The following is a 9,689-nucleotide window of genomic DNA, read 5'->3' as shown; positions in this document are numbered from 1 at the left end:
TTAGTCTGCGTCCATGGATATAAAATGATCATTCTCCACAGTGGAATAAATGTGTCCCCTCGTTGCTTGGAAAATCCACAGCTTGCTTGATTGAGGCTACAGTCATGTGCAGGAGCTGGTTCTTGAGTTCGTGAAAGTTCAATCCTTCAGGTCATGGGCAAGCCTTAGTCCAATTCAGCACCTGGTTTTGGCCACAGCGAGGCCATTTGCAGTTCCCACCAAAGCCCCCTGCTGCACCCATTCCTGGACGGCTCATAGGTGCTCTCCCTGCTGAGGGCTGGCTCTTCGCTTCGCTCAGTACCATGCGGGTATTCACTACTCCCAGAACATGGGCAGTGAACTCATTTGTGTCCTCCAGGGGCAGGATCGTAAAGGCCACCAATCACTTTTTGTCCTGAAAAGATCTCAGCTGGCCAGCCACTTTCACATACATTTCTGGAGGAACCACAGTGTTTTCACCACTGGCGCCATCTCTGTCAACCCACTGGGGAACATCCACGGGTGCAGCTGTCAGGTCATCTATTTTGGAAACTCTGCTTGTTAGAGTCTTCTCTGCATGTCTGATTATCCCTACAATAGTGACCTATGAAATCTGAACATCCCCAATTCTGAATACTTCATCAACCGGAGGGGCAGAAAGCTGCTGAGTTACGGTACAGGGTACAATGTGCTGGGCTCTGGCTCTTGATTTCTTTTCAGCCTGAGAAGGTGCCGGCAATCCAAAGCCCCCAGGGGTCTGTGTGTAGCCACCGGCTCCCCGAAAGGTGGAGCTGCCATAGCTTTCAAAGCCACTGTTCCACATCTTGGTCACAAGTCCCTCAGGAAAGAGACCCAGAAGGTTCCGGCCTGCTGGGTTCACCAGACGCCTCTCTCCATGATTTCTTAAAGATAGTCTTGGGGAAAACTGGGGAGGGGGCATAATCGCTTCTTTAATATTAAAGGGAAGGACAGCCCCAAAGTCCTAGAACATCTGAGGGCATCTAAGCAGGTACCATTTCAGGTTACATACACATGCAATTATTTAATTGAATTTTTTACCAAAAAAGGAATCCTACCTGTATGTATTGCTCTGAGATATCTTTTCAAATCAATATACATTAATCTTCCACATTCTTTCTTAATAGCTGGTACAGTATTTAATAATTTGGTGCAATATTATATGAATGTACCAAAATTAATTTGACAATTTCATATTGATCATCACAGTTAGTTCCAATTTTTTTCACTATTTTGAATAATGACGTAATGGATATTTTTTTAATATATATATTTATATATATATACACATACATACTGAGGATGTCAAAAAATGTAAAAAATGTATACATATTTTAATATTTTAAACATTAAAATAGTTAATGTTTTAATATTTTAAGAAATATTAACACTTCGGTCAACGTTGCTCAAGCAGTAGTTCGCCACAATCAGAAGTGTCTGGACACTGATGGTAACCACTTTGAGCACCTCTTGTCATTGCAGAAGCCAAACGGGACTTGTATTCATCTTTTGAGTATTATAATTTTAATAGAGTTTTTTCCTTTCTTAAAATGTGTATATATTTTTTTGGCCCCCTGTACACGCGCACACACACGCACACACACACACACATGCTCCTATATCTGGGACAGATACCTAGGAATGCTCCCTCCACTTCACACACCCAAACCAACAACTAGTGGTTTTGCACAGACTTACTGCCAATCAAGAGTTCTGCATAGACCAAACGCAGCCTTAAGAAGGACGACAAAGACTTTTCAGATGAACAGAGACAGTTTGCCACCAGCCAATCTTCAAGAAAGGAAATTCTCGTAGTTGTACTTCCTGAGCATAAAGAGTATGATACCAGAAAGAAAGTCTGCAATACAAGAAGGCAAGGACGTGGTGAACACATGGGCCTATGGACACAATTAACAACTGGATAAAACAATCAGAGAAGAAGGCATTAGACTAGGAATTGAATAGTGTCCCTCAGATGCCATAGTCCTGGACCCAAGAAGATTTACCCTCAAAAGAGCTGGCTACCGTTTAAAGGCCTAGAAAAATGATGGAATCACTGAGTATAGGATGAAGACTTCCTTCAATCTCACCAATTGCAAGAAACAGGTAAAACACAAGAGCAGAAAAGAAAGGGCTCCTGGTGGAAACAAAAGGAGAAGAGATGTGAGTGGTCACATCTGAAGCTGCAGATTCCAAGACGGGACATGAACACCCAAAGGAGAGGGGACAGAAGGGCTGGGAGTTTCTCCCACAACACCAGGAGGGGGTCTGGGGTTCTGATCGTCATTGCAATTGTTCCCCATGATTTGACATGCACCAGGAATGGTGTACCTGAGAAAATAAGGGCTTCGGCAACATCCTGTTTACGCAGCCAAGCAAGCAGGTTCAAAGGGGCATGCATCTACCTCCCGTCACCTTACTGGCTCGAAAGCTCAAATCCCAGCTCTGCCATTTACTCACCGCTTATATAGTGTAAAGTGGGGATAATCCCACTACCTACTTCATAATGCATGAGATTTAATAAGAATGAACAGTGAGTTTTTACATGACAGGCATTGTGCTAATGCCCTTAGAGCAATAACTCGCTTAACTAAGTGGTGGCAACACATGAAGAATTGAGAAACATTCTCATAGTTGTAATTTCCACGCATAAAACATGGGAAAGCAGTCCTGGAATCTCTCTACTATACCAGTCTTGGAACAAATTGCCTAATATGCCGCACACACATTCCATAGGCTTCTCCTTAACAAGACGAATCCATGAGTTTTATATAAATAGCACAGACCTGATGGCTGAAACAACAACAGATATTTATTTTCTCACAGTTTTGGAGGCTGGAAAGTCCAAAATCAAGCTCCAGCAAGGTCTGGTTTCTGGTGAGTACTCTACCTGGCTTGCAGACAGCTGCCTTCTTGCTGTGTCCTCACATGGCGGGGTGAAGGGGGCGCAGAGGGGAAGAAAAAGAGGGAGGTAGAGGAAGGAGAGTAACCTCTCTAGTATCTCCTCCTCTTCGAATAAGGGCACTAATTCGGGATCCATCCTGGGGGACTTCATGGGGGCCCCCACTCCCATGACCCCATCTACGCCTCATTACTTCCCAAAGTCCCCACTTTCAAATACACTGGGGATGAGGGCTTCAGCCTATGAGCTTTGAAGGAGGCGTAAACATTCAGATCTAAACATTACCAGTCAACGCTTGATGATCAGGTTGCAGTCTAAAATCTTCTGAAAACATTCAGAATTCCTGTATGTATTTACGTAGCATAATTTGCACACATATATGAGATCATAGGAAAAACCACCAACATAGACATTGTACAATAAAACATATGCCACATCAAACTGATGTATCATTTCAAGAGCCAAGTCCCAGGACTGAGGTTCCCAAACCTTCTCAGTTCACGGCGGCTTCTCAGTCTACCTCTGTTTACTAAGTAGTTAGGTCCAAGCAAGAGTATTTAGCAGCCGTTTGGAAAAAATACATCAATTGAAAGGAAAACATATTTTCATTTTATTCTTCAGTAACCAAAATTACAGATAAAATGTGTGTGCCTATTGGGCTGTGCGTGACTTGGAATCAGACGGGACAGCACCACCTTCATTTTTTGTTCCACACTCATTTTTATGTCATCCTTGCTCTGTATGAAGGCAACTGCCAACAGCCTACCGTGTTTCCCCAAAAATAAAACCTACCCAGAAAATAAGCCCTAGCATGATTTTTTTCAGGATGACATCCCCTGAACATAAGCCTTAATGCGTCTTTTGGAGCAAAAAATTAATATAAGACCCGGTCTTGTTTTCGGGAAAGCACGGTAGCTTTGCAAAGACATGACACCATTGAAAGGAATGCAGCTATCTAATGCTGAAACTGTGAGCTGCCTCAAGTTAGCAGTTTATGTGGTGTCTCTCAAAAATTTAAAATGACCTGTGAAGTTGCTGTGGTGTCCTGTGGTGTCTGAGCACTCAGTTTGTGAGTATTGTAAATTATTTAGGGATTCTGGTTCATGCAGGATCACTAATTCCATACCTGAGCACAAACTGGCATTATCCTTATATTTGGCCATTTAGAATACTTGAAAGATAAATCACTGACCATCCTTCTAAAGATGTTGAATGAGTCCCAAGCTCTAGGACGTTACTAACTTTCAAAGAGATTTTTTTTTCCCATCTCCCACCTCCCTCCCCTTTGGCAACCATCAGTATGTTCTCTATATCTTTGGGTCTGTTTTTGTTTCATTTATTCATTTGTTTTTTGGGTGTTTTGTGTTTTTCTTTTTAGATTCCACAGATATTTTGTTAATTGCATCCTGAGTTGACTAAGACATAATAACAGTCTGAAGAACTATAAGAAAGAAATCACAGAACTATTTATAGAGTGGGTCACTCTGACATGGAGGTTGACTGCCAATCAAAGGGATCCCTTTACCCAAACTAAGTTAACACTTGTCAGGCATCATCAGAGGGACAGAAGTGTCAGGGAATCAGAGGTGGGTGACACCATTCCACGCTCCACAGGCAGAGTCATGCCTATTTTTTTCCCTGCTGTGTCCTAGCACATAACACAATGCCCAACGTATGGTACACACCCAGAAATAGCTGTTAAATGAATGAATAAGCGAATGATTCTAGCTGGGAGGTTTAAAGAGGTGTAATAAATACATTTTTGTGAAACACACTGAAATAGATGATAATATCATTATTATACATTATTCAAGAGCTATTTTGAGATTTGCTCTCAGGGGCATGTATTTCTGATAACAGCTGATTTCAGACATAATGCTTGAAAAGTATGGCCTGTGACCAACTGTAGCAGAATCTCCTTGGCTTCCTGGTTGCCTCCATGACGTTCCAAATAAGAAGCAGGCCCACCCCGAGTTACCAGAGGTTGAGAACTGCTGACGTAATGGGCCTGGTTTCTAAATATCGGGGGTGCCAAAAATATGTATACACGTGACTTGTATTCATCTTTTGTTATCGGTATATATTATTACAATTTTAATAGTTATTTCCTTTCTTAAAATGTGTATACATTTTTTGGCACCCTCTGTAGTTTAAGTTTTACTTAGACCATTTAGGTATGTCATCCAGGATTATTATAAGCTCTGTGTTTCTAGTTCACCCAAAATCATTACTAAATTGATATGTTCTGGCAGAGCTTCCTAAATACCTGGAAATTCTGTTGAAAGTTACTTTTATTTTTATTATCAACGAAGTGTGTGCTTATAATGGAAAATACAGGTAAGCAATAAGAAGGAAAAAATAATCAAAGATGACGCCTGCTAACTTTTGGGAATATTACCTGGTAAGTAACTGTAGACAGATATAAAAGTTCATTCTTATCAAACTAGAATATATTATACATAGCACCCTGTAACCTGGCTTTTTTTTCACAAGGTAATATATCTTGAACATATTTCTGTGTCAATAAATATTCTTCCATAGCATGATTTTAAGGGCTCCACAGTATTCCTTTATATAATAACCCATAAATATATATTTTGTACCAGAGGTTCTCAACCCTAGCTGCATATCATAAGTATTTGCCCAGGCCCCACCTCAGAACAATTAAATGTGAATCTGGAAGTGGGGCCCAGGCACCAGTATTTTTTTTAATTAAAGTTTATTGGGGTGACAATGGTTAGTAAAGTTATATAGATTTCAAGTGTACAATTCTGTAATACATCATCTATATCTCACACTGTGTGTTTACCACCCAGAGTCAGTTCTCCTTCCATCACCATATATTGGATCCCATTTACCCTCATTTACCACCCCCGGCACCAGTATTTTTGAAGTTCCCCAAATGATTCTAATGAAAAGGCAGAATTGAAAACCAGTGATTTAACCAATGATCAGTCAAACACTTGAAATTTTTCCAATTTCATGCTTGGACATCAATAAACACCTTTGTAGCAAAATCTTTATCATATCCATAATTATTTCCTCTAAACATCTGGAAACATTTAGGATCTGGTGGCAGCAGAACCTAAAGACTATTACTGGCCAGCATCTAAACTTGGTTAGATATACGGGTGTTTACTGTAAAATTCAACTTTCTTATATATTTGAAAAGGTTCCTGATAAACATTAAAGAACACTTGGAGGTTCTTAATAATGTTAACAAAAAATATACAAATAACGGTAATGAACTAGACCTCCCATTCCCTACAATAGAATTTTTTAATAGCAAACATATTGATTTATAGAAATAGCATCTCCAAGTGGACAGGAAGTACAATGTAGTAACAGCAAATTCCTCAGGGGACAAGGTAGGTTTTGCAAATTTGAAGCATTCGCCAGAGAAAATGCCATCTACATGGGTCCCTGCTGCACTGGATTAAAAAACCCTGTCCTCAAGGGGCTCACGACTCCAGGTCTGGAGAGAGAACATCCAGTGAACCATATTCAGAAGTCATGGGCAGACATAGCGTGCAGCAGAACAAAAGGCACTTTGTGGCTGTAGAGTGAAGAAGTCCCACAGTCAGGAGAGTTTTCCTAGAAGAGGTTCACTTGGGACTGGCCACTGTTCCTCCCCCAAGCCCTTCTCCCTTCATCCCCTAGACAAGTACCCACCAGCATTAGCAATTAACAATGGAGACAAAGACATTCCAGGTCATTACTAACAAAACAGGAGAAAGCAGTTCAAGTTTAACATCAGGCGAAGTGAATTCAAGTCAAAAGTTTAAGACACATTTTGTGCCGACAAGATGTATCATCCATATAGTAGATAGAATCACCTTTAAAAACTCAACTGTATGACATCCAAAGGTAAAAAGCAAAACTGTTAGAAATACAAGGAAAAGTTAAGACCCCCCCACCCCATTACCTTATGGGAGCTTTCTGTGCCCTCCGCATGGAAAATTTTTTTTCACCCTATGCCTCTAATTTTGTTCATTATTAAGAACAAATATCTAAACTAGGAGAACCCTACCTACTATATAGGATGCTTGATGTCCCATATGGGCAAAACTTAGGGAACTGCATTCTTGGAGGACTGTCTTAAGAGGACATACCTTTGTCATAAAATATATAAGGCTCAAAGGACTATCAAGTTGGAATGAGACATTTAACAACTGTCCTGTGTTTTGACCGACGTACACAATGAACTGTCACAGAACTCTCTTAACAGATTTGAATGAAAAGAGGAAGGAAGGAGGAAAGGAGAAAAAGAAGTCAGGAAGGGAAAAAGGAAAGAAATAAAAAAAAACCTTTACCAAGTAGTCTGTACTGTACTAGGTGCTTTCACAAACATTAGTTCTAAATTACATGCCTGTTGGATCAGAAATAGTCTCCCTGACATTCATCACGAGCAGGGCAGATTTCTTTAAAGCCCTAAAGCTTTGAACGTGAATTAACTTGTCCTCTCAATCCAGGTCTCTCTTATACAAATGGTGTGAACGTCCACGGGGGTTATGAGCTCCAGGTCTGTGTGTGCATTTCAATTTCTCATCCCATCTCAATTCCAAAATAGACGTCCAAGTCTCTAGCTTTTAAATCCGTCTAGAGGGAGATGTTTTTTTCTTCAACTTTCTCTCTCCTGCATGTGGGACTGGACAGTAGAACAGACACCAAACACCCCGGGACTGCCCACCATGAGACTTCACGAGCAGTGATCCGAGGACCCTTCATGTTGTGGGTTCGTATACTCTACACTTACTTGGATAGAAAAAGAAGGAGCTAAAGAAGTTCGCCCTTTGAAAGAGGTGGACATGACTGATATCTTCAGATGTTTGAAGGACTGAGACGCTGAAGAGAGATTAGCTTTCCTCTGCACATCCAGAGGGCAGGGCTAGGATGTAGGGGTGGCAAAGAAGCCATCTATCTACTATTAGGTTGGTACAAAAGTAATTGAGGTTTAAAAGGTTAAAAGTAATGGCAAAAACCGCAATTACTTTTGCACCAACCTAATAGAAACCTTCCCAAATAGAATGGGCTGCCTGTCTGGTGAAATAACGTGTATCCTCCACGGGAAGGATCATGCAGAACCTAGGACATATGTCAGGGAGGCCCTCGCTGGGATTTCCGCCTAAATTTGAAAAATGAACTAGACCAGTTGTTCCCAAGTACATGTCCAATTATGACAAAATTTCTACTGATCTGAGACAAAAACTATAAAAAAATAAGAAGAACAATGTCATGAACTATGTATTCCTAGTGCTCACTTTATTCCTTATAAAAAAATGCTCCCAATTCTGAAATTATACAAAATCATCCTTTCTTACTTTTTCACTGTTAGAGTCTCCATTCTTCTATGAAATAAATGGTGGTATGAGATGACAGTTGTTGCCTTTGTTTTTGTTTTGTTTTGTTTTTACTTATATGGCAAAAGCAAAAATAGTATCACTAAGCTGACTACCCCCAATTTTTCTTCTATGTTAATGCTTCATACAATTCAAAACTCAGGGAACTACTGGCCTAGATAAGCTCAAAAGTCACCCAGTTGTTCAAGCCAAAACCTTGGTTATAGGGTATTCTCCAAACTTTGAGTCTTCTCCTTCTCTCAACACCCACATCCAACTATGACCATGTCATGTTGACTCTATGTCCACAACATGTCCCCAAGGTGACCCTTCTCTCCTGCATGGTGACCCAAGCCCACATCATCTGTCACCAGGACCACTGCAACAGCTTCCTAACTGGTATCCCTGGTTCCACACTTTTCCTGTCACTTCAATTCATTCTCCACTCAGCAATCAGAGCAATTAAAAACGTAAATTAGGAGGCGGCCGGTTGGCTCAGTTGGTTAGAGCGGGAGCTCTCAACAACAACAAGGTTGCAGGTTCGATTCCCGCATGGGATGGTGGGCTGCGCCCCCCGCAACTAAAGATTGAAAACGGCAACTGGACTTGGAGCTGAGCTGTGCCCTCCACAACTAGGTTGAAGGACAACGACTTGGAGCTGATGGGCCCTGGAGAAACACACTGTTCCCCAATATTCCCCAATAAAATTTATAAAGAAAAAATGTAAATGAGGTCATGACCTCCCCCTAAAGCCCTCAAATAGTTTCACCTGCCCCCTAGAATAAAATCCAAATTCCTTATGATGAGAGAAGACCCTACAAGATCTTGGCCTGTCTCCCTCTCCAGCCTCCATTTATCCTTTTGTCCCTATGGCCTTTCCGTCCTTCAAACAACCCAACTTGGCTTCTGCGTTAGGACTTGGCACTTGTTCCTTCTGGTCTGAACACTCTTCCCCCAGATCTTTCAGGGCTCATTCCTCCTCCTCACCATTTGAACCTCAAATTTTACCTTCTTAAAAAAGTCTTCCGAGGCCGGCCCGGTGGCTCAGGCGGTTGGAGCTCCATGCTCCTAACTCCGAAGGCTGCGGGTTCGATTCCCACATGGGCCAGTGGGCTCTCAACCACAAGGTTGCCAGTTTGATTCCTCAAGTCCCACAAGGGATGGTGGGCTCCGCCCCCTGCAACTAAGATTGAACACGGCACCTTGAGCTGACCTGACTCCCGGATGGCTCAGTTGGTTGGAGTGCATCCTCTCAACCACAAGGTTGCCGGTTCAACTCCCGCAAGAAATGGTGGGCTGTGCCCCCTGCAACTAGCAACGGCAACTGGACCTGGAGCTGAGCTGCGCCCTCCACAACTAAGACTGAAAGGACAACAACTTGAAGCTGAATGGCACCCTCCACAACTAAGATTGAAAGGACAACAACTTGACTTGGAAAACTGAAACAGGCC

General features: G+C 41.8%; 1 pseudogene; it reads right to left on the bottom strand.

The window, feature by feature from the left end:
• Window positions 1-808, bottom strand: LOC117034077 (replication protein A 32 kDa subunit-like; annotated as a pseudogene).
• Window positions 809-9,689: the final 8,881 nt, after the last annotated feature.

Source organism: Rhinolophus ferrumequinum, chromosome 14, assembly GCF_004115265.2.
Source record: "Rhinolophus ferrumequinum isolate MPI-CBG mRhiFer1 chromosome 14, mRhiFer1_v1.p, whole genome shotgun sequence".
NCBI lineage: Eukaryota > Metazoa > Chordata > Mammalia > Chiroptera > Rhinolophidae > Rhinolophus > Rhinolophus ferrumequinum.
The sequence above is the reverse complement of the archived record's forward strand: the minus strand, read 5'-3'. Positions and strand labels throughout refer to the sequence as shown.